We start from the raw sequence: 23,419 nt of genomic DNA on the forward strand, positions 1-23,419 counted from the left end.
ATTTTGATCATGTTGAATGATGAAAATAATCCTATATCATATTAAAAGTGGGCAAAAATTTGTAAAGGAATCTATAGAGAGTTTGGATGGAGGAATTTCAGAGTTTAAACTTAAGCTTCTGGCAATAATTAAATCACAACAATATGTCAAATGAAAATGCACTGAACTGGGAACTAGAAAATAAAAATTCTTGTTGATGCTCTTGAGTGAGAATAATCTCTTTGTAATTCTGGGTTTTTTTTTTTTTTTTTTTTTTTTTTTGAGACGGAGTCTCACCCTGTGACCCAGGCTGGAGAGCAGTGGTGCGATCTCGGCTCACTGCAAGCTCCGCCTCCCAGGTTCACACCATTCTCCTGCCTCAGCCTCCTGAGTAGCTGGGACTACAGGCGCCCATCACCACTCCCGGCTGATTTTTTGTATTTTTAGTAAAGACGGGGTTTCAACTGTGTTAGCCAGGATGGTCTCAATCTCCTGACCTCGTGATCACATAAAACATTAACCTTGAATGTAAATGGGCTAAATGCCCCAATTAAAAAACACAGAATAACAAGCTGGGTAAAGAGTCAAGACTCATTGGTGTGTTGTATTGAAGGGACTGATCTCACGGGCAAAGACACACACAGGCTCAAAATAAAGGGGTGGAGGAGAATTTACCAAGCAAATGGAAAGCTGAAAAAAGCAGGGGTTGCAGTCCTAGTTTCTAACAAAACAGACTTTAAACCAGCAGAGATTTAAAAAAAAGACAAAGAAGGGCATTACATAATGGTAAAGAGTTAAACTCAACAAGAAGAGCTAACTATCCTAAATATATAGACACCCAATACAGGAGCACCCAGATTCATAAAACAAGTTCTTGGAGACATACATAGAGACTTAGATGCCCACACAATAATAGTGGGAGACTTTAATACCCCACTGTCAATATTAGACGGATGATCGAGATAGAAAATTAACAAGGATACACAGGACTTGAACTCAGCTCTGGATCAGGTGGAACTGATAAATATCTACAGAACTGCCCACCCAAAAACAACAGAATATACACTAATCTTGGTGCCACATGTCAATTACCCTAAACTCAATCAATCACATAATTGGAAGTAAAACACCCCTCAGCAAATGCAAGAGAACCAAAATCCTAACAGTCTCTCAGACCACAGCACAATCAGATTAGAGCTCAAGATTTAAGAAACTCACTCAGAGCCACATAACTACATGTAAGCCGGGTGTGGTGGGTCATGCCTGTAATCCCAGCACTTTGGGAGATTGAGGCGGGTGAATCACTTGAGGCCAGGAGTTCAAGACCAGCCTGGCCAACATGATGAAACCCTGTCTCTACTAAAAATACAAAAATTAGCTAGGCATGTTGGCATATTCCTGTAGTCCCAGCTACTCAGGAGGCTGAGGTATGAGAATTGCTTGAGTGAGGGGATGGAGGTTGCAATGAGCTGAGATCACACCACTGCTTTTCAGCCTGGGTGACAAAGCAAGACTCTGTCTGGAAAAAAAAAAACAAAAACACAAAAAACAAAAACCACACAGCTACATGTAAATTGAACCACTTGTTCCTGAATGACTCCTGGGTGAATAATGAAATTAAGGCAGAAATCAAGAAGTTCTTAGAAACCAATCAGAACAAAGAGACAAAGTACCAGGATCTCTGGGATGCAGTTAAAGCAGTATTAAGAGGGAAATTTATAATACTAAATGCCCACATCAAAAAGCTAGAAAAGGCTAGGTGCAGTGGCTCATGCCTGTAATCCCAGCACTTTGGGAGGCCAAAGCAGGTGGATCACCTGAGGTCAGGAGTTCGAGACCAGCCTGTCCAACATGGTGAAACCCCACCTCTACTAAAAATACAAAAATTAGCTGGGCATAGTGGTGGATGCCCAGCTACTAGGGAGGCAGGAGAAACTCTTGAACTGGGAGGCAGAGGTTGCAGTGAGCCAAGATCATATCATTGCATTCTAGCCTGGGCCACAGAGTGAGACCCTGTCTCAAAAAGAAAAAGAAAAAAAACTTAGAAAGATCTCAGATCTAACACCACAATTAATAGAACTAGAAAACCAAGGGCAAGCAAACCCCAAAGCTAGCAGAAGACAAGAAACAACCAAGATTACAGTAGAATTAAAGTAGTTAGAGATATGAAAAACCCTTAAAAATCAGCTAATTCAGGAGCTTGTTTTTTGAAAAAAAATTAATAAAATAGATAGACTGTTAGCTAAACTCATAAAGGAGAAAAGAGAGAAGAATCAAATAAACACAAAAAATCATAAAGAGGATATAATTTGATCCCACAGAAATACAAACAGCCATCAGAGAATACTATAAACACATCTATGCAAATAAAACAGAAAATCTAGAAGAAGTAAATAAATTCCTGAACACATACAGCCTCTCAAGACTGAATCTGAAAGAAGTTGAATCCCTGAATAGACCAATAACAGCTTATGAAATTGAGGCAATAGTAAATAGCCTACCAATGAAAAAAAGCCTAGGACCAGACAGATTTGCAGCTGAATTCTACCAGAGGTATGAAGAGGCACTGGTACCATTTCTTCTGAAACTATTCCAAACAATTGAAAAGGAGGGACCCTTCCCAACTCATCTTTTGAGGCCAGCATCATCCTGATACCAAAACCTTGTAGAGATACAACAACAATAACAAAAAACTTCAGGCCAATATCCCTGATGAACATCGATGCAAAAATCTTCAATAAATTCTGGCAAATCAAATGTGGCAGCACATAAAAAAGCTTATCCACCATGATCAAGTCAGCTTCATCCCTGGGATGCAAGGCTGGTTCAATATACGCAAAACAATAAACATAATTCATCACATAAACAGATTTATAAACAATAACCACATGATTATCTCAATAGACATAGGAAAAGGCCTTTGCTAAAATTCAACATCCCTTCATGTTGAAAGCTCTCAATAAACTAGGTATTGATGGAACATACCTCAAAATAAAAAGAACCTTTTGTGACAAACTGACAGCCAATGTCATACTGAATGGGCAAAAGCTGGAAGCATTCCTTTTAACCAGCACAAGACAAGGATGCCCTCTCTTACCACTCCTATTCAACATAGTATTGGAAGTTCTGGCCAGGGAAGTCAGTCAAGAGAAACAAATAAAGCATATTCAAATAGGAAGAGAGGAAGTCAAACTGTCTCTGTTTGCAGATGACGTGATCCTGTATCTAGAAAACCCCCTCATCTCAGCCCAAAAGCTTCTTAAGCTGATATACAAATTCAGTGGTCTCAGGATACAAAATCAACATACAAAAATCACAAGGCTTTCTATACACCAACAATAGACAAGCAGAGAGCCAAATCATGAATGAATTCCCATTATGATTGTTACAAAGAGAGTAAAATACCTAGGAATACAGCTAACAAGGGATGTGGAGGACCTCTTCAAGGAGAACTGCAAACCACTGCTCAGGGAAATAAGAGAGAACACAAACAAATGAACAAACATTCCATGCTCATGGATAGGAAGAATCAATATTGTGAAAATGGCCATACTGCCCAAAGTAATTTATTGATTCAATGCTATTCCCATTAAACTACCATTGACGTTCTTCACAGAATTAGAGAAAAGTACTTTAAAATTCATATGGAACCAAAAAAGAGCCCACATAGCCAAGACAATCTTAATAAAGGACAAAACTGGAGGCATCACACTACCTGACTTCAAACTATACAACAAAACTACAGTAACCAAAACAGCATGGAACTGATACAAAAACAGACACATAGGCCAATGGAACAGAATAGAGATCTCAGAAATAAGATTGCATATCTACAACCATCTGGTTTTCGACAAATCTGACAAAAACGAGCAATAGGGAAAGGATTCTGTGTTGAATAAACTGTACTGAGAGAACTGGCTAGCCATATGCAGAAAATGAAACTGGACCCTTTCCTTACACCTTGTACAAAAATTAACTTATGATGGATTAAAGACTTAAATGTAAAGCCCAAAAATATAAAAACCCTAGAAGAAAATCTAGGCAATACGATTTAGTAAATAGGCACGGGCAAAGATTTCATGATGAAAACATCAAAAGCAATTGCAACAAAAGGAAAAATTGACAAATGGGATCTAATTAAACCAAAGAGCTTCTACACAGCAAAAGAAACTATCATCAGAGTGAGCAAACAATCTACAGAATGAGATAAAATTTTTGCAATCTATCAATCTGACAAAGTCTAATATCTGGAATCTACAAGGAACTTAAACAAATTTACAAGAAGAAAACAAATAACCCTACTAAAAAGTGGGCAGAGGACTTGAACAGACACTTCTCAAGAGAAGATATATATGCAACTAACAAGCATATGAAAAAAAGCTCAATATCAGTGATCATTAGAGAAATGCAAATTAACACCACAATGAGATATCATCTCACACCAATCAGAATAGTGATTATTAAAAAGCAAGAAACAACAGATGCTATTGAGGCTGTGGAGAAACAGGAACACTTTTACACTGTTGGTGGGAATGCAAATTAGTTCAACCATTGTGGAAGACAACGTGGTGATTCCTCAGAGACCTAGAACCAGAAATACCATTTGACCCAGCAATGCCATTACTGGATATATACCCAAAGGAACATCAATCATTCTGTTATAAAGATACATGCATGCATATGTTCATTGCAATACTATTCACAATAGCAAAGATAGAGAATCAACACAAATTCCCACCAATGATAGACTGGATAAAGAAAATCATATATATATATATACCATGGAATACTATGCAGCCATAAAGAGGAAGGAGATCATGTCCTTTGCAGGAGAATGGATGGAGCCCAAAGCCATTATCCTCAGCAAATTGATGTGGGAACAGAACACAAAACACCACATGTTCTCACTTATAACTGGGAGCTGAACAATGTGAACACATGAACACAGGGAGGGAAACAACACACACTGGGGCCTGATGGGGTTGGCGGGGTGTGGGGAGGGAGACTATCAGGATAAATAGCTTATGCATGCTGGGTTTAATAACCAGGTAATGGGTTGATAGGTGCAGCAAACCACAATAGTACATGTTTACCTATGTAACAAACCTAAATGTCTTGCACATGTATCCAGGCACTTAAAATAAAGCAAAATAAAATAAAAAGGCATATGGCCAACTTATCCCCAGTCCTCCAGCTTACAGTCAGCCAATTGTCAGACAATGACTGAGCTGATTTCGGACACATGAGTAAGCGCAACCGAGTCAAGAAGAATGAGCCAAAAACAAATTGCCAATCCACAGAAATGTGAACTAAATAAATGTTTCTTCTTTAAGTCACTAAGTTTTGGGGTGGTTTGGTGTATTTGCCTACTGCATGTAGGACAGTTTTCCTGCCTCAGCTGTTTCTCACATCGCTTTGTGAAATGGTCTTGTTGACTTATCTCCATGGCATGTGTCTATTCGGTTGGCCTGTTTGGTTTCCTGAGTTTTGATCACAAAGTATTTATAGAGTATTTATTGCGTGTTAGGTACCAAGCTAGGGGATGGGGATAGTATAAGTTAATAACATGTACGTAACCTTGGGTTGTGTGGAATGAATTCTGTGCTTCCTTCTGTTCACCTGATTACATGAAAATATTCTGTAAATGTTTTTAAAAAACACTTAAAAGATAAATGAGAGATACATTATTGCCTAAGTTAGAAATAAATTGGTTAGCATCAAATAAAATAAGAGGAGACAAGTGGGGATGAGTGGCTTGTAGGTAGCACTCCCACAAGCTATGAACTATGAACTAGGACTCGTAAGTTTTAATTTAATTATTATAATACTGTATCTTGCAGAACACTGAGGGGAGCCAGAGCTAATTTTTCTCCTTACTCTGTCTCTCCTACTAATCTCTTTTCTTTATTGTTACTAATGAACCCAGGTTCTCTGGCTAAAGTCTTTCCCATATCCAGATCCAAATGAGTTTGATCTCCCTGTGATACAGGAGATCACATGTTTTACTAGTGGGGTTGGTGGCAGAAAGAGAGGAGACTGAGAAAACAAAAACAAAAACAAAAATAAAAATAAGCCAAACAAAAATCAATGACTGCCTTTGACTTTAGATAGATCTGGTTTGAATCTCAGCTCCAATGTGTAATAACAGGATTTTTAACCCACAGAAAAATAACCCATTTTTCATGTGTTAAATGGGTTTATATCATCTGCTTCATGAGATGTTGTGGGGATTTGAGGTAAGGAGTTAGGATATCATACAAAGCCTCTGGCAGAAAGCTTGAAGTGCCCCAAAGGCTCTCCACCATGGCTGATGGGAATACAAAATGGCATAGACACTTTAGAAAATACTTCTTGTTTTTAAGTTAAACATACCCTACCCTATGATCCAGTCATTTCATTTCTAGGTAGTAACCCAAGAGCAATGAAAACATAGATTCACCCAAAGCCTTCTTTACAAATGTTCATAGCAGTTTTATTTTTAATATCCCAAAATTAGAAGTAACCCAAATGTTCAGTAAGAGGTGAATGGTTACAGAAGTTGTGGTATATCTACAATGTGAAATACTACTTGGAAGTAAAAAAGAATGACCTATTGCTATGTACTATAACACGGATGATCTGAAAATAATTATGCCAATGGAAAGAAGCCTGACAAAAAAGAACACATAAAATATTATTCAATTTATATAAACTGGAAAATGCAAACTATAGTAATGGAAACTAGATCAGTGGATGCTACAGACAGGACTGGAAGAAGATATGGATTTTAAATGGGCATGAGATAACTTTTGGGGGAATGGAAACATTCGGCATTTTGACTGGTGGTGGTTTCACAGATATGCCCATATGTCAAAACTCATCAAAATGTACCCTTTAAATACATGCAGTTAATTGTATGTCAATAATACTTCACTAAAGTAATTTTCTATAAAAGGCAAAAAAGAAAAAGCCTGACATGTACCAAAGTGATATTTTAGCGAACAGAACATGGAAAACTATGATAGAGTTACAATCCAGTTAAGTTCAGTATTTAAAGAAATTATTTTTTACTGCTTAGACTTGAGGAGGATGGCAATTTAAACAAATACGGCTATTCCTCAACTTGTGCCTCACTTTATTGCAGCGGTCCCCAACCTTTTCGGCACCAGAGACTGGTTTCATGGATGACAATTGTTTTCAATGGACAGTTGGTGGGGGATGATCATCAGGCATTAGATTCTCATAAGGAGCTCACAACCTGGATCCCTTGCATGTGCGGTTTGCAATAGGGTTCGGGCTTCTATGAGAATCTAATGTCACAGCTGATCTGACAGGAGATGGAGCTCGGGCGGTAATGCTCATTTGCCCACAGTTCACTCATGCTGTGAGGTTGGGTTACTAACAGGGAGGGAACCAGTCCCTGGGGGTTGGAGACCCCTGCTTTACTGCACTTTGCAAATACTGTTTTTATTTATTATTATTGTTTTATTTTATTTTTATAAATTTAAGGTTTGTGGTAACCCTGTGTTGAACAAGTCCCTCAGTGCCATTTTTTCAGCAGCATGTGCTCATTTCATGTCTCTGTGTTAGATTTTGGTAATTCTCACAGTATTTCAGACTTTTTCATTATTCTTGTATCTGTTATGGTGGTCTGTGATCACTGGTCTTTGATGTTACTATTATAATTGTCTTAGGATGCAATGAACTGTGCCCATGTAAGATGGAAAACTTAATTAATAAATGTTGGGTGGTTCTGATTGTTTTGCCAACTGGCTCTTCCCCCAACTCCCTCTCTGTCCTGGGGTCTCCCTATTCCCTGACCTAATATTGAAATTAGGCCCATTAATAACCCTACAGTGGTCTGTAAGTGTTCAAATGAAAGGAAGAGTCTCATGTCTCTCACTTTAAATCAAAAGCTAGGAATGATTAAGCTTAGTGAGGAAGGCATGTCAAAAGCTGAGAACTAGGCCTCTTGAGCCAAACTGATGGCCAAGTTGTGAATGCAAAGGAAAAGTTCAAGAAGGAAATGAAAAGTGCTACTCCGGTGAACACACAAATGATAAGAAAGCAAAACAGTCTTATTGCTGACAAAGAGAAAGCTTTGGTGGTCTAGATAGAAGATCAAACAAGTCGCAACATTCCTTTTAGCCAGGGTCTAATCCAGAGCAAAGCCTTAACTCTCTTCGATTCTATAAAGGCTGAGAGAAAGGTAAAAAATCTTCAGAAGAAAAATTTGAAACTAGCAGAGTTTGATTCATGAGATTTAAAGAAAGAAGCTGTCTCCATAATATACAAGTACAAGGTGAAGCAGCAAGTCCTTAGGTAGAAGCTGCAGCAAGTTATCCAGAAGATCTAGCTAAGATCATTGATGAAGGTGGATACACTAAACAACAGATTTTCAATGTAAATAAACATCCTTATATTGGAAGAGGATGACATCTGGGACTTTCCCTGCTAGAGAGAAGTCAGTGCCTGGCTTCAAAGCTTCAAAGGACAGGGTGACTCTCTTGTTACAGGATAATGCAGCTGGTGACTTTAAGTTGGAACCAATGCTCATTTGCTATTCTGAAAATCATATGGCCCTTAAGAATTATAATAAATCTACTCTGCTTGTGTGTTATAAATGGAAAAAGAAAGCCTGATATCAGCACATTTGTTTACAGCATATTTTATTAAATATTTTAAGCCTACTGTTGAGAGCTACTGGCTCCACAAAAAGATTCCTTTCAAAATACTACTGCTTATTAACAATACACTTGGTCATCCAACAGCTCTGATGAAGATGTCCAAGAAGGTTAATGTTGTTTTCATGCCTGCTAACACATCTGTTCTGCAGCCCACAGGCCAAGGAGTAATTTTGGCTCTCAAGTCTTCTTATTTAAGAAATGCATTTTGCTAGGCTACATCTGTCCTAGATAACGATTCCTCTGATGGATCTGGGCAAAGTAAATTGAAAAGCTTCTGGAAAGCATTCACCATTCTAGATGCCAGAAGAGTTGCTTCTGTGGATGAGCAAATAAAGTAGGTTTTTTGAGATGGAATCTACTCATGGTGAAGATGCCGTGAATATTGTTGAAATGACAACAAAGGCTTTAGAATATTTCATAAACCCGACTGATAAAGCAGTGGCAGAGTTGAGAGTACTAACCCCAATTCTGAAAGAAATTCTACTGTGGATAAAGTGCTATCAAGCAGCATTGTATGGTACAGATAAATCTTTTGTGAAAGGAAGAGTCAATGGACACAGCAAACCTCATTATTGTCTTATTTTAAGAAATCGCCACAGCAATTCTAACCTTCAACAACCACTACCCTGATCCATTAGCAGCCATCAGCACTGAAACAAGACTTTCCACCAGCAAAAAGATTAGGAATCGCTGAAGGCTCAGATGATCATTGCATTTTTTTTTTTAAAAAGCATTAAACCATTTTCAAGGTAAGATATGTACATTTTTAAGACAAAATGCTATTGCATACCTAATAGACTGCAGTATGGTGTAAAGATAACTTTCACATGCATTGAGAAACCAAAAAAATTGTGTGACTCACTTTATTGCAATATTTATGGAGGTTTGGAACCAACCTGCCACATTTTTGAGGCATGCCTGTAGAAGGTAGCAAGTATCAACAAAAAATTTCTGTTAAATTAGGAGAATATTTGCTACTTTGTTTCCTTTAAAGAGAATCCAAAAGATTTTGTTTTGTCTAGGGGATGCTGGAAATAGGAATATCTTGATCTAAAAATTATTGGGAATTATTTACAAAAAGCACAGAGGTTATTATAGAATTTCAGCATCATATGACATTGGATAAGAAATTTTGTGATATTTTGTAATAAATTTATATATCTCTTCTCTTTACTTTTTCATATGTTTGTGAAAACATAGTGGGTTTAATTAGAAAAACAAGGCTGAAAATGTCCAACACTTAAACAATACAAGTGAAGTTTTAACAATATGACAAAACTATAGATTCCTCTACAACCACAAAAAGTTAATGAATTAGAAGCTAGAAAGATTATAATGCATGCTTTATGTTTTTTTTTGTGTGTGCATGTGTGTGTGTGTGAAAATAAAGCCAATGTTCTAAAGTGATTTTGTAAGTGACTTCTTTCTAGTACAGAGTCCAAGTTTCCAATGTCATTCCTGCTTGAATTTCATCACTCTATTTAACACAGCAGACAGAAAATTACTGTAAGATTTGCAGTGAAACAGTGCCAGGTGTTTCAAAATGTGAACGTTGCTTTCCTGGATACAAGTTACTATGTAAGTGGAATGAAATATTTAATCAGATGGCATAAATCTTTTGAAAGAGACTATCTGAGAGTTCCTTGGAAACAAATGATTCCTGTATACTACCAGACCAAGTCAAATCTGCCATAGAACAATTAGTTACGGTAAAACTTGCCTTATTTAGTTTTGGCGCTTTGTTTTAAATGATTTCAACTAGTCTCAGTTATTTAAAAAAATACATTCTTTTCTTTCTTTATGACTATGCTAGTTTAGATTATCAAGTTAAAATAGAACTGCTCCAAAAATTCAGAGTGAATGGAAGGATGTTTAGTAATAACTTTAACACATATTTCACAATTTTTGAACATACAGAAACATTTGAAAGCAAATCCCCAGCTCAAATAGTAAGTTCACAAACATCTAAATGTTAAGGTTACAGATGGGACCGAGCTTGACTCAGACTGATTTAACAAAACTTTATAAAATTGGTGGAGCTATTTTTTATAAAAATGACCACCTTGACATAATTAAATTACTTGATGCATTTTAGATACAAAATATGGTTGATTTACTAAGCATGTTAAGATAAAATAGCTAAGTGAAGCATATATTCTATATTTCTTTGTATATATGGTAGGTAGTATTACTTCTATTTTATAGCTGGTGAAGAGAGCTGGTGATACCTAATTTGTCAATGGTTTCAGTGAATCACAGCTATATAAAAGCACAGACCTTTAGAACTGGAAGGAATTTAGCTATCTTGACCATTATCGGTCTAGTTGAAAAAGAGGTATGAAAACTGGCTCCAAAACCAGATTTTTGAGTTATCCTTCCTTGTAAAGGACTTGTAAGATTTCCTGGGTGAGCATTCCCTTTCTTTTTTCAGATTTTCTTTTTCTGAATTTATTCTTACTATTTATTCATTTTTGAATAGTCTTCTAATCACTAGATAAAGGTTTTGTTCATTTCCAAACATGATCAAAGTGAGACTGAGAAGACCCTTCATTTGAGCTCATATGCACAGCGCTTAAACCAACACCCAATTTGACCAAACATGTAAGGACATGACCTTCCAGCGTCACGAATATCACGACGTTCCTTTAACAAGCGCTTTGCTTAATAAGGTTGCAGTGCAAATCCTCCCTCTAAATTCTTGAGAAGTTGTAATTTGTAAAAATACAAATTCTCTGAAACCACATACTGTTTTCTTTTTCTTTACGGAGAGAAACTGGTCTGTTACATCCAGTAAAGCGTTCTAATCCGGATGACCCTCTAGAGGGAGACATAGTCCAGCTTTTATATCAATTGCCGCCTCATCTTTTACTGTCTCGTTCTTTTTCTGCAGGACCGTTGTTTGCTCTCAACGGCAGTTACTGGGGCTAACAGAACTGGCTTTTGGGAGAGAGAGGCGAGGCAACGCCGCCTGGCCCTGCCATTCCATTTTACTGCTTAACTCAACCTGGAGTGTCAGAGCCTGTTCTCCTCCTGCATTCTTGCTGCACTGTATGGGGGAGTCAAGTCACTCTGTACTCACTGGACAGCCAGGCTGGGTGGAAGAGGGTTCTGGAGTGGAGCAGGGGGCTCTGCCCTTTATGGCGACTTTCTAAAAGATTAGCATCAGTGTCTTTTGACAGTACAACATCTGGGTGGGACGCGGAGAGGAGGCTTTGCTCGCTAAACGGCTCCTTTCTCCGCTGGTGATCTGGATTTGTTTCCTCGGCCCCCTCCCCCCGCTCCTTTCTTTCTCCCCTCCCGCCTTTAGCGAAGTGACACAGGCGACACCTGCTCGCTTGTGTTCGATGTTGGAACTCGCACCTTCTCGGTGGTGACGGTGCCAGGGCACTGCTGCCAGGGGGACATCGGCGGGTTTCCCTTCCTTCCAGCCCACGATGCATAGAAGGGCAGCGGGTGGGCTGCATGGAGCTCTGCCCGCAGCACTTCGAGGCGGGATTGAGGGGCTGAAGCTGGCCAGGAGTTGCTGCTAAGTGGATTCGAGTGGAAGGCGCAGAGTCTCCGCGAGGGCACAGCGGGGACCTATCTGCGAGCAGTGGGAACAGTGGCACCTGGCCGAGGGACGCGGGCGTCTGGTGGGGGGACATCGGCTGAGCTCAGAGCCTCTCCTCCTTCCTGTCCCGAGCCTCCCAGCAACTCGACCACGTTGGAGACCCGGTACCTGCGAGAGCCAGGGAACTCGAGAAGTGCGTGGCCGAGGCTGCTTTCCTGAAGGTGAATCATTCCATCCAATTGCCTTTCCCCGGAGAACAAGAGGGAGGGCGGGAGAGAGGGAACGGAGGATGTGTGAGTGTGTGTGTGTGTGAGAGGGAGAGACGACGTGAGGCGAGAAGAAAAGTCTTTACTCGGCCTTAAAAGCAAACAGATCAGAGACGGAATAAGAGCGGTAATTGCTGCAAGACCGCCTTGATTCTTGCAGTCCAGAGAGCTGAGCGCACCGCGCGCATCCGGCGAGGACAGCAGGCGACCGCGGGCGCTGCCAAGGGCTGCGGGACTTTGGCTTTTCTTCAGTAAACAAATCTTGTGATTACTTTGACATTGTGGAATAAAGAAGCGTGGAGAAGGATCAGGCTCACCTTCACCCGCTTTAGGGGGATTCCAGTTTGGATGTCAAGAGATTCCTGAACCCTCTTTGCCATCGGAGGAGGAAACACATCCACACACGCGCGCGCACACTCGCACGCTCAGGGCCACACTCACACGCCGCCCTCCACGAGCACACAGCACCAGACTTCGGTTCCCTATGCCCCTGGATGGTGACGGCGGATTGGCATCTTGGAAGCGATGCGAGAGCGGTAAGGCTGGCGCCGGCCCGCAAAAACTGCAGGAGCATCGCTAGGTGTTGCCGCCACCGGGAAGCGGGGCTGCAGGTAGGTGCGAGCCGCGCCTCGGGTCGCCGGCCAGTGCTGGGGACCGGAGCCACAACTGTAGGACCGCGGACCCGGAAGCCCCCGTGTGCACACGGCTCCCCTCCCCTTTCTCGGGGATCCGGGACTGTAGGGGGATGGCCCGGGGAAGGCGAGAGGTGAGGGCAGATGCGGGTCCATCGGCCGGCGTCTCTCCCTCGCGGGCGGTCAGGGTAGGGGCGGAGTAGAGGGGCGCAGAGAGGGGATCAGAGCATGAGAAAGAAGTCTCCGTGAGCGGTGCCCTCCCTCTCTGCCCCATTTCTCCTAATACAAATGACCAGGTTGAGGATCGAAGTGGGTTTTAATTCGATTCCTTACCCAGACCCATCCTGGCTGGTAACCATTTTGGACTCTTAATTAGGAGTTGGGGGTCGCGTTCCAGGGAAGATCAATGGGATGTGTCAGGTCATCTTTCTGAAATCCCTACTTTTTGTCCGCTTCTGATTAGTTAATTCTCAGGCCTGCTTGCAGAAGATGAGTATTTCAGTGAGACTATTGATTTCTCCACCTCTAACTATTTTCATAAAAAATCAAACTGATAAATTCCAGAGCCTCATCTATGTAAGGTTTATTTAGATTTGGGATGGGGCGTTTTCTTACTGAATGAAATAAAGCTTTTGTAAAGGCTACTACGAGAGAGCTTTAGTAAATGATCCTCTTAACGAATAGCTTTCAGAATAAGAATGGCTTCGGGAAACTAATGGTTTTTTTATTTCTTTCCGGGTAAATGTCTCCCAGATTTTGCTACTAATACACGGGTTTTCTGCTAACTGCTTTGCCATCCCTTCCCCCTTCAATTCTAGAAGGCCAGGTGCCTACCAAGAAGTGTTTTCTTTGGGCTACTGATCTTCACTTATCAATGGGGGAACGTGTTATTTTCAGAAACTGGCTTTGCAAAGGAAAGTTTGAGATCCGTCGCCCTCTTTCTCTAAGAACTGCAGGTCGAGTTATCCTGTCTGAAAAGGAAGAAACATAGGCGCTCGCAGAGCCTTCGGGTGGACGCGAGGTTTCTCTATTGAGTATTCCACGTCTTGACCGAGTGTTAAACAATTGCCTGAAGCGTTTGGAATCAAATGTGTAGTAATGTTACTACAGCGGCTACTCTCTCTTCACCTTTGCTGCGTGAGTTTGGCTTATTATTACAATAATAGAGAGAGAGGGGAAAAAAATCCTCGTTTCGTGAGTGTGAAATCCCCTCTTGGATTTTACAAAATGATTCGTGGAGAAAAAAACCTTAAACACCGCACACAAAAAAGCAAACTCGTAAGCGACCTTTACTCTGAAGTGTCCCCAAAGTACTTGGTAGTGTAGGAGGATCCTTCACACAGGACAGGATGAATTTCAATTACTATTGACTGAATGATAATTATCTGATTCTTGTCTTCTCAACTAGATTGTTTTAAACATCAACATTCGGAGTTATCAATTAACACTCTCAAACTGCTTTATTAGGCATATAAGTTAAGACAAATGAGCAATTAATTTAAGATTTTTTGTGTAAAGTGCTAAACCAAAATAACTAGGAAAGGATTAAAAACACTTCTAAAGCTTTAAAAATCAGAGGATTAAGATTAATTGTACTTACCTCAGCCTTTCCGTGTTTGCATTTGTACTCTCAGACTGACTAATCATTTGCAATATCAGAATTGGCACCTAATATCCTATATTTCAAATAAAAGATCAGACATGTTTGTCTCTTTCCTTACTTTATTTTGTTCTGGATCTCATCCTGAGTCAATTGTTTGAGTTGACCTTTCTTTTTGGAATCTTAATTTTTAAAACCACCAGTAGCCACTTAAAGGCCATCAGTTACCACACTGGAGCTTATAAATATTTTCATTTTCCTAATTTTCAATAAAAAAGTTAGATTGTATTATTTATAGATAGTGAAAGTCTGTGAGGTCAATGTCACTGCCAACTGAATACTTAGGCACAGGGAATATTTTAAGAGGCAAATGGCTTTAGTGTGTTGTTTTATTCAGATTAGGCATTTTTTTATGTTAAAATCTTGATTCTTTTCTTGCCTTTAAAAAATTTAGTACTTTAGGATGCCCGAATTCATATTTATGTAGAGTGCTATGATATGTGTCTCTTAAAGATGAACCCAGAATTTTTGATGTTAAAACAAATGCCTATATAATGCTACAGGTTCTGCTAGAGGGGAATTAAGGCTTCTAATTATATGTGATATCTCATTAGAAAAATATTAGCTATTTTAACAATGACAAATTGGAGAATGAAGATTCATTGAGATGCCTATGGATTTATGTCAAAATAGATTACATATTGCTTTGAGATGGCAATATGGTATTTACTAACCAACAAGTTATAAAATGTGATGACGTGGCTATAAAAAGATCTGCTTTTAGATATGGCCAGTTTTCCTATAGAAAAATTTATAAAATGATAAAATTTAGGGGGCGGTAGAAAAATTTTAAAAATTATTTTATATTTTATCAGAAAATGTTAGTAGCCCTGGATCCAGTGTCTTCAATACAGTATTTTGATGATCATTTTAAAATGTATTTTTGTGTTAAAATACGCATTTAAGATTGATTTATCACTAATTGCAAGTTATGGATTACCTTATACAGGAAGGGTAAGATGTGTATCTTTGAGATTTCTCAGTCATTTCTTATCTTGGCCTCTAAGAAAAGGTACGGTCAGATTGCACCTAAGTTCAGCAATCACTACAAACTGATGAACATTTGCTGACGAACTCTCTAATGCATGTCCCAAACAAGGAATGTTCCAAAGTGTCATCAGTTATTTCTAATATATTTGAAAAGATGAAACAACCCGCGTGCAAACAGTTCAGTGCCCCTGCTTTTACTTCTGCAGTATTTTATTAGGGATGCCTCATTAAGTCACATTTTTCTGCAGCTGTTTTGTTCATTGAAGATTCAAGTAAAAATAAGGAACTTTACTGTGCAATGCAGTTTTGTCTTCTTGGTGAAAAATCACAACTTGGGGTAAAATAATCATTCAAGCCGTCATCCCCTTTGATCTATGTCTGACATTTGCAAATGCAATTCGTCAACTGTTATTAGTAGGCCTTCATCAAAACAAAGAGAAGAATTGCATTAACACAGCCTGCTGCTAGATATGAAGGCCAAACCAGCTGCATCAACTTCATATCTGGCCACATGCTTGCACAAAATTTCACACGAAATAGCTTGCTTTTGGACCACTGATTTTATAATGCCATGTGATATGATGAATTTGCCATTTTGTTTGAAAATTCTTTGGTTAACTTTATTTTGAACTACTTTGAGCATATTGAACTACTTAATTATTCCATTGAAAGAGAATAAATAATTTCACATTGAGTTACCATTAGTCTTTAGAAAACTGTTTTACTTTAGGTTCGGAGCACAGTCTGAAACAGGAGATTGACAGGTGAGCCTAGCAAACAGAGACATAGAAGTTAGTTTCTGTTTTTTAATTGTCATTGGCCACTGACTTATTGGGTAATTTTTAGAAGGTCTGATTTTGTTCATTCAATGCAGTGATTCATTCAGTGCAGTGTCGTTGTCAATGAAATAAAACAAACAATTCTTGTCTTCTACTTAATCTTACAGAAATTTTAAGAGGATAAGTTAGACTTATTGGAATGTGAAAGTATTTAAATATATTTCTCTGTAGTATCTAACAATATAGTCTCTGTATCTATAAATATATGCACACGCATACGTACATACATACATATGTTTTAAATGACACCCGTGTAAAATACTGGTTTTATGTAACAGGGTGATCAGAACAACTTTGTGAATGTCTACCTTTTTAGGTGCATAGTTTTTCCACTATTTTCCATGATTTGACCTGCAGTACAACTATATCCATAGTACGACAAGGTCATTTATAACTTAGTTTTACTGTTTGAGCCATTGTTAATACATTCTATTTTTCTCATGAATTTTTCTTTTGGAGATACTTTTATTTACTAGGCTACAAACGCAAAAAAAAAATCATTTTTGCCCTCAATGTGGAGACCCTTTGTGATGTTTTTATTGACACCACAACTGGGAATTTTGACACATTTTAAACTCTGAATGTATCTGTGTGCTGTCTTTATTGAATATAAACCTCCATAGTCAATGTACAAACTATGTATTACATTGGAGTGTACTATTCTCATTTAAAATGGTATCTACAAAATTGCCAGAAATATGTTGATATTATACTCCAAATTTATGTTAGCTTTCCAAAATCCACCTGTTTCCAGTGTGTATACCACATGGATATGTTGGATTTTATCCTATGCTGTAATATTAGGCAAGCTAGTCAGTGGAATACTTAGACAATTGATTGGTATTGCCATTGGAAAACATAAAGTTTCTAGTTTACTTGGAAATCAGATGAGAAGTAAATATTTAAGCTACAAAAAGAATACTCTATTTTGTTCAGTGGTTCATGTGGAGTGTGAGATATATAACTAAGGAATCAGAGCTTGTGTGTTTATATTAGATAAAGTCCTTTTAATCACTTCCTTCAATCTCCTAAGTTACTTCATAGTAGCTGTAATTGTTTTATGATTTCCCCTGAATGGCTAGTTAGCAAAGTTACATCTCCCTTTCCCCAGCAATAGTACAAACATAGTCATTCAATTAAATTTATATTTGTATTGCTTCTGTTATACGGTAGCTTTATGCAGTAGATTTTGGAAACTCTTTACAGAAAGATTCAATAATATGATAATGTTGCATTCTAGCAATTACGGTGATAGGCTGGATTTAGTAATTTGACAAAATGAAGACAGCCAGCTGAACAAGTCTCCTGTACTATGTAAAGCTAACTCTCTAGATGAAGCCTGGAAAGTTCAAAGTAGTTTTTGATGAATGCAAGGTTTGTTTTACTAAATATAAATAAATATATATATATTTGCTGCTACGAACTAGTCACTGTATAATTGCATGCATGTGAATGGGCAACTGTGTTGCCCTTTAAAGGTCATGCAAAGATTCTACACCTTTCCATTTTCAGTGTTAACTGCCTATGGCCTCCTGTAGCTGCATGTGGAACTTTCTGTTGAGTTTAATAGTACGGAAAAACACTTCGGCTTTCTTTGGGTGGATTATGCAGCTCTTTATAAACAAGTCTATGAAAATAAATTATAGTGGGTACTAGAACAGAAGATTTTTGTAAAGGTTCATTTGTGCTTTGGAATTAAAGTTTTCAAACCAGAATGTCCTGGGCTACAAGGAGACAGATTCTTTCTGGCGCAAAAAACTGATCATTCAAAATTATTGTCTATATCTGAAAACTCTGCCATGGTTTTAAAAGGGTTATGTGGTTATAGGAATTTTAATAGCAAACTTCCACCTAGTGATAGAACAAAGAGACTTGTTAAAATATATTCTTTGAGAGGGCAGGCCTTCCAGTACCCTACAAACAGTAGGGCATTATGTATTGATGGAATGAATTTGTAACTTCTCAGATCAGTCAAGAATTTAGAAATGACCCTTCATATTACTTGAGAAAAACAACATTTACACTTATATTTTTATCTTTATTAGCTTACAGACAGTTCTAACTTCACAGAGGCACTCTCCAGTACTATTTTATTTAAAGTAGGAAACCTGGTTACTGTTACCATTTCTTTCTTAGTTTGGTTTTACCTTGTTATAGTTGTGTGGTAAATGGCATACTCAAATTTGTTGGTGCCAGAGTGTTTAGAACATTTCTCAGAAATGGCTATCAGACAAGTCAGTAGCTGTGACCTGGTCTTGCTTGCTGTTTGGGTTCTCCAGTTTTGTTTGTATTTTCTTTGGAAAGTTGAGTAAAATTGAGTGAAATAGCTCTAACTTTAGTTCTTTTTTACAGTGTAGAAAGAGAGAGGAGGTAGACAATCCACATTTCAGTGAAGCAATTCACAGGCCAAGGGGAGAATGAGAGGGCATTGAAATGTCATCCTCCACAAAACAGAGGCCCCATTTTGGAAAACTTTAAGGAAAAAATTTAACCTAATTTTTAAAAGTTTAGTTCTTGGACTAAACCTAACGACTGTTATATGACAATTTTTTTTTTCCCGCTAAGATATGTATGTATTTAAACATTATTGCAAACCCCTATTAGATTGATAATTGGCATGCTTATAAATATACATTCAGAATTGGGTCAGAATTTATACTTTTCTAGTTGAAGATATATTTGCTCCTTCCATCATTTGTTGAGTGGTTAAAATTCATTAGCTTGCTATTCGGGTTAGCAGATAAATTTTGAAATTGACTATTATAAAACCAGTGTGGTACAGTGGCAAGAGTTCTGGAGATGCTTTTGTAGCTCTAACAATAAATAACCATGTGGCCACAAAAACCACTTTATTTCTCTGTGCCTCAGTTTCTCAGCAACATATTTCTTCAGTGAATTTTTAAGACAATAAAAAAGGTGTTTTTTCAGCCAGGCCTGGTAGCTTATGCCTGTAATCCCAGCACTTTGAGAAGCTGAGGTGAGAGGGCAACCATCTGGGCAACATTATGAAACCCTGCCTTTACAAAAAAAAAAAAAAAATTACCAGGTGTGGGGGGTGTGTGCCTGTAGTCCCAGTTACTTGATAGGCTGAGAGGTGGGAGGATCACTTGAGCCTAGGAGGTCACAGCTGCATTGAGCTATGATCACGCCATGCACTCCAGCCTGGGCGACAGAGTAAGACTGTGCCAAAAAAAAAAGTACTTTTTTTCCGTATGTTTCGACCCACTAAGTATCATGGCATGGAAGTGGGACAATATAGCGTGACATATTTAACCTTAAGGAGCTTCCCTTTTAGTTAGGAAGTCAAGGAATATCTAGCAGATAGTTCCTGGCATTTAAATGCCTCATATATGCTTTCCAATAGATAAGTAATCTGTTATATGACAGTTGTTTCCTGCTAAGATACATATACATTTAAGCATTATTGCAAACCCTTTTTAGACTGATAATTGGTGTGCCTATAAATATACATTCAGAATTGCTCAAAATTTATACTTTTCTAGTTGAAGATATATTTGCTCCTTCCCTCATTTGTTGAGTGGTTAAAATTCATTAGCTTGCTATTTGGGTTCTTCAGCTTTCTAAGATCGAGATGGAGATGATGATGATGGTGATGATGATGATGATGATGATCATGATGATTATGGTGATGACTAAAGGCTATAGACCTTGGGACATAACACTGAATCAGATTTAATCTTATAATTTAGTAATGTTGCTTTATCTGCATGATGCTGCTTTGTTGTAAAACAAGTTGTGATAGGTCACGGGTCTCAGGTTTTTTAGGGTTACATGTCTTTGCTCTACTGATGGCTTTCATAGTCATTGAAATAAAATTAGTTTGATAGACTAAGCTAGCAAATAAATAATCTTCATGTATTATATGATAATTAAACACATTCATTCAAAATCTATGTATGAATTTTGAGAATTTATAATCCTTTGAAAAGTCTGTTCATTTATTCTTTAAGTATTTATTGGGAACTGTCTTAATCAGTTTGAGCTGCTATAATAAAAGTACCACAGATTGACTGGGTGCAGTGGCTCACGCCTGTAATCCCAACACTTTGGGAGGCCGAAGTAGGTGGATCACTTGAGCCCAAAAGTTTGCGACCAGCCTGGGTAATATGATGAAACCTCATCTCTGCAAGAAAATACAAAAATCAGCTGGGCATGGTGGCAAGTGCCTATAGTCCCAGCTACTGGGGAGGCTGAAGTGGGAGGTTTGCTTGAGCCAAGGAGGTTGAGGCTGCAGTAAGCTGTGATGGTGCCACTGCATTCCAGCCTGACAGAGCAAGACCCTGTATCAAAATCACCACCACCACAACAAAAACAAAACCACAGACTGAGCGATAAACAATAAGCAGTAATTTCTCACAATTCTGGAGGCTGGGAAGTTCAAGATCAAGGCACCAGCAGATTTGTCTGGTGAAGGCCATCTTCCTGGCTTGTAGACACCCACCTTCTTACTAGATCCTCACGTGGTGGTGGTAGGGTAGGGGGACAGGTATCATCTCTCTCATGTCTCTTCTTAGAAGACAATAATCCTACTCATGAGGGCTCCATTGTCATGATCTAATTACTTCTCAAAGGTCCCACCTACAAATACCATCACATTGGAGATTTAGGCTTTAATATATAAATTTTGGGAAGACACAAACATTCAGTCCATAGAAAGCACTATGTAGGTGTTTGAGCTATCTTAGTATACAAAAATGGCAGACATCTACCCTCATGATATTTACCATTTTAGTACATTATTTGAAGTTTTGAAATTAATCTGAAGGAATGGTTCAACCATGTATTGTGCTGTATTTATTCTTCTTAGTCATTCTTATTTATAACTGTGAAGTATAGGTCTGAAAAGAAATAATTAAAATAGTTAAATATTTGGGTGGAAATGGATTGTGAAGAAAAATATTGTAGTGTATATTTGAGGTGAGGTATGTAATGCGGTGGATTGATTCCAGCTTACAAGGTCTGTCCTCAAATGGAGGGTGACACAAACGGAGCTCTTTTTCCTGAATTTCACGTATGGAGGGATTTTAGATCAGTGACATGATGCGCCCTACAGTCTCTCAATCCCAGCACTTTGGAATCACCTGAGGTTAGGAGTTTGAGACTAGCCTGGACAACATGGTGAAGCCCCATCTCTACTAAAGAAATACAAAAATTAGCCAGGTGTGATGGCAGGTGCCTGTAATCCCAGCTACTCGGGAGGCTGAGGCAGGAGAATTGCTTGAACCTGGGAGGTGGAGGTTACAGTGAGCCAAGATAGCACCACTGCACTCCAGCCTGGCAACAGAGCAATAATCTGTCAAATAAATAAATAAATAAATAAAGGTTCACAAATTAAATGCCTATAGGGGTCAGGTTGGAATAAAGCAGCCCAAGTGAAAGATGACAAATAGCAACTGACACTCGGCCTCAGCCATAGTGTTGGGGGTACCACAGGGAGTGGTGGAGATTATGGCCGACGTCTAGGTGAGACAGCTGAGCCTTGGCTCCAACATGCTGTTACCATACTAGATCTAATACGGGTCTGGTGTGGCAGATTTTCTGATTTGCAGAAGAGAACTTGGATGTGCAGACTTTTAAATGTGAAAGTTCTAAAATTATATATGATGGCAATGAATTAAATTTGAAATACTATGTGGGGCAAGACGTATCTGCAGGCCGTACACAGGCTAAGGACTATGAGTGTGTCACGGTTGACAGAGGAGTATGTGAGGACAGCTAGTTATGGAGATGTGTATACTGGCCCCTCTGTCATCTCTAAGCACAATCCTCCAACTCCATTTGTATCTGGAATCAGGATAGTTGATAGTAGAGGGCTCATCTGGAGGTGATAATGATAATGATAATGATGAGTGGCTCAATTTGACCTCTGTAGTTTTATTTCTTCTTAATGACTCATTGTATAGCAGATGCTGAACTCATCTTGAAGTTGATGGTATCCTGGAGGCTTTAAGAGATGTACCGTAGATGCAGAAGTTTAAATTTATGCCAAATATTGGAACAGGTGCTGTAGTCCTAGAACGAGAGTGTCTTATTCCTTATATCAGTGCCTTTTAAATTTCTATGTGCACACAAATTACCAGGGGAATTTTGCTAAAATGAAGGTTCTGGAAGAGGGCCTGAGATTCTGCATTTTTAACAAGCTTCCAGTTGAATACTGTTGGCCCATGGACTATAGTTTGACTTACATGGCTTTAGAAAGCATTTTTATCACTAAATTTTATTCCACACATTCAAAAGGGTGGAAAATCTTCAACTCTTAACCCTTTGATAGGTTTCTCCCTATGGCAAGCAGCCCAAACCTGGCCACTGACTCCAAACATTTTTCTCATAGGCTCTTTCATCTGAGCACAGAATTTGTAAGTGTTTTGCTTAGTTTTTTAGCCTTCTATTTAGATAACATGCTTTTCCTCCAAAATGTAAATTGGAAATTGTTTTTCACATATTAACGCAAGTTTGGTTTACATCCTACAGTTAGAAGAGATGTTTATTTCATAACAAAGACATTATATTATATACCAATATATTCTAGTATACAAAGTCAATTTTAGTTCTCCAAATTATTTTTGGAATTTCAATAATGACTTATTCCTTTCAGGGCTTAGATGTCAAAATTTTGGCCATAATCTCTCGATTTTTGTTCTACTTGAGTAGCTACTATGTGTAGCGGGGAGGATGGACTTGAAAAAAGACGAAGCTTTCCTTGTATATTTACTGGGCTTACAGTTTTAAAATGAATCTCTCTTCTTTTTTATAATTTTTGCCCTGTTAATCTTAAATAACTTTCCATAAGTGATTCCTTTAGGATTGAAGACATAA

General features: G+C 38.6%; 1 protein-coding gene across 2 annotated transcripts in view; it reads left to right on the forward strand.

Annotated features, from left to right (window-relative positions):
* Nucleotides 1-11,487: 11,487 nt before the first annotated feature.
* Nucleotides 11,488-23,419, forward strand: part of TAFA2 (TAFA chemokine like family member 2) — a 518,317-nt gene continuing 506,385 nt past the window's right edge. The window contains exon 1 of one of the 2 annotated variants that reach the window (XM_033221437.1): nt 11,488-13,072. The gene's annotated coding sequence lies outside the window, so the exon portion shown is untranslated. The remainder of the gene's footprint in view (nt 13,073-23,419) is intronic. The other variant, XM_033221438.1, reaches the window with a different exon arrangement.

The sequence above is a fragment of the Trachypithecus francoisi genome, unplaced genomic scaffold, assembly GCF_009764315.1.
Source record: "Trachypithecus francoisi isolate TF-2019V2 unplaced genomic scaffold, Tfra_2.0 Lachesis_group11, whole genome shotgun sequence".
Lineage (NCBI taxonomy): Eukaryota > Metazoa > Chordata > Mammalia > Primates > Cercopithecidae > Trachypithecus > Trachypithecus francoisi.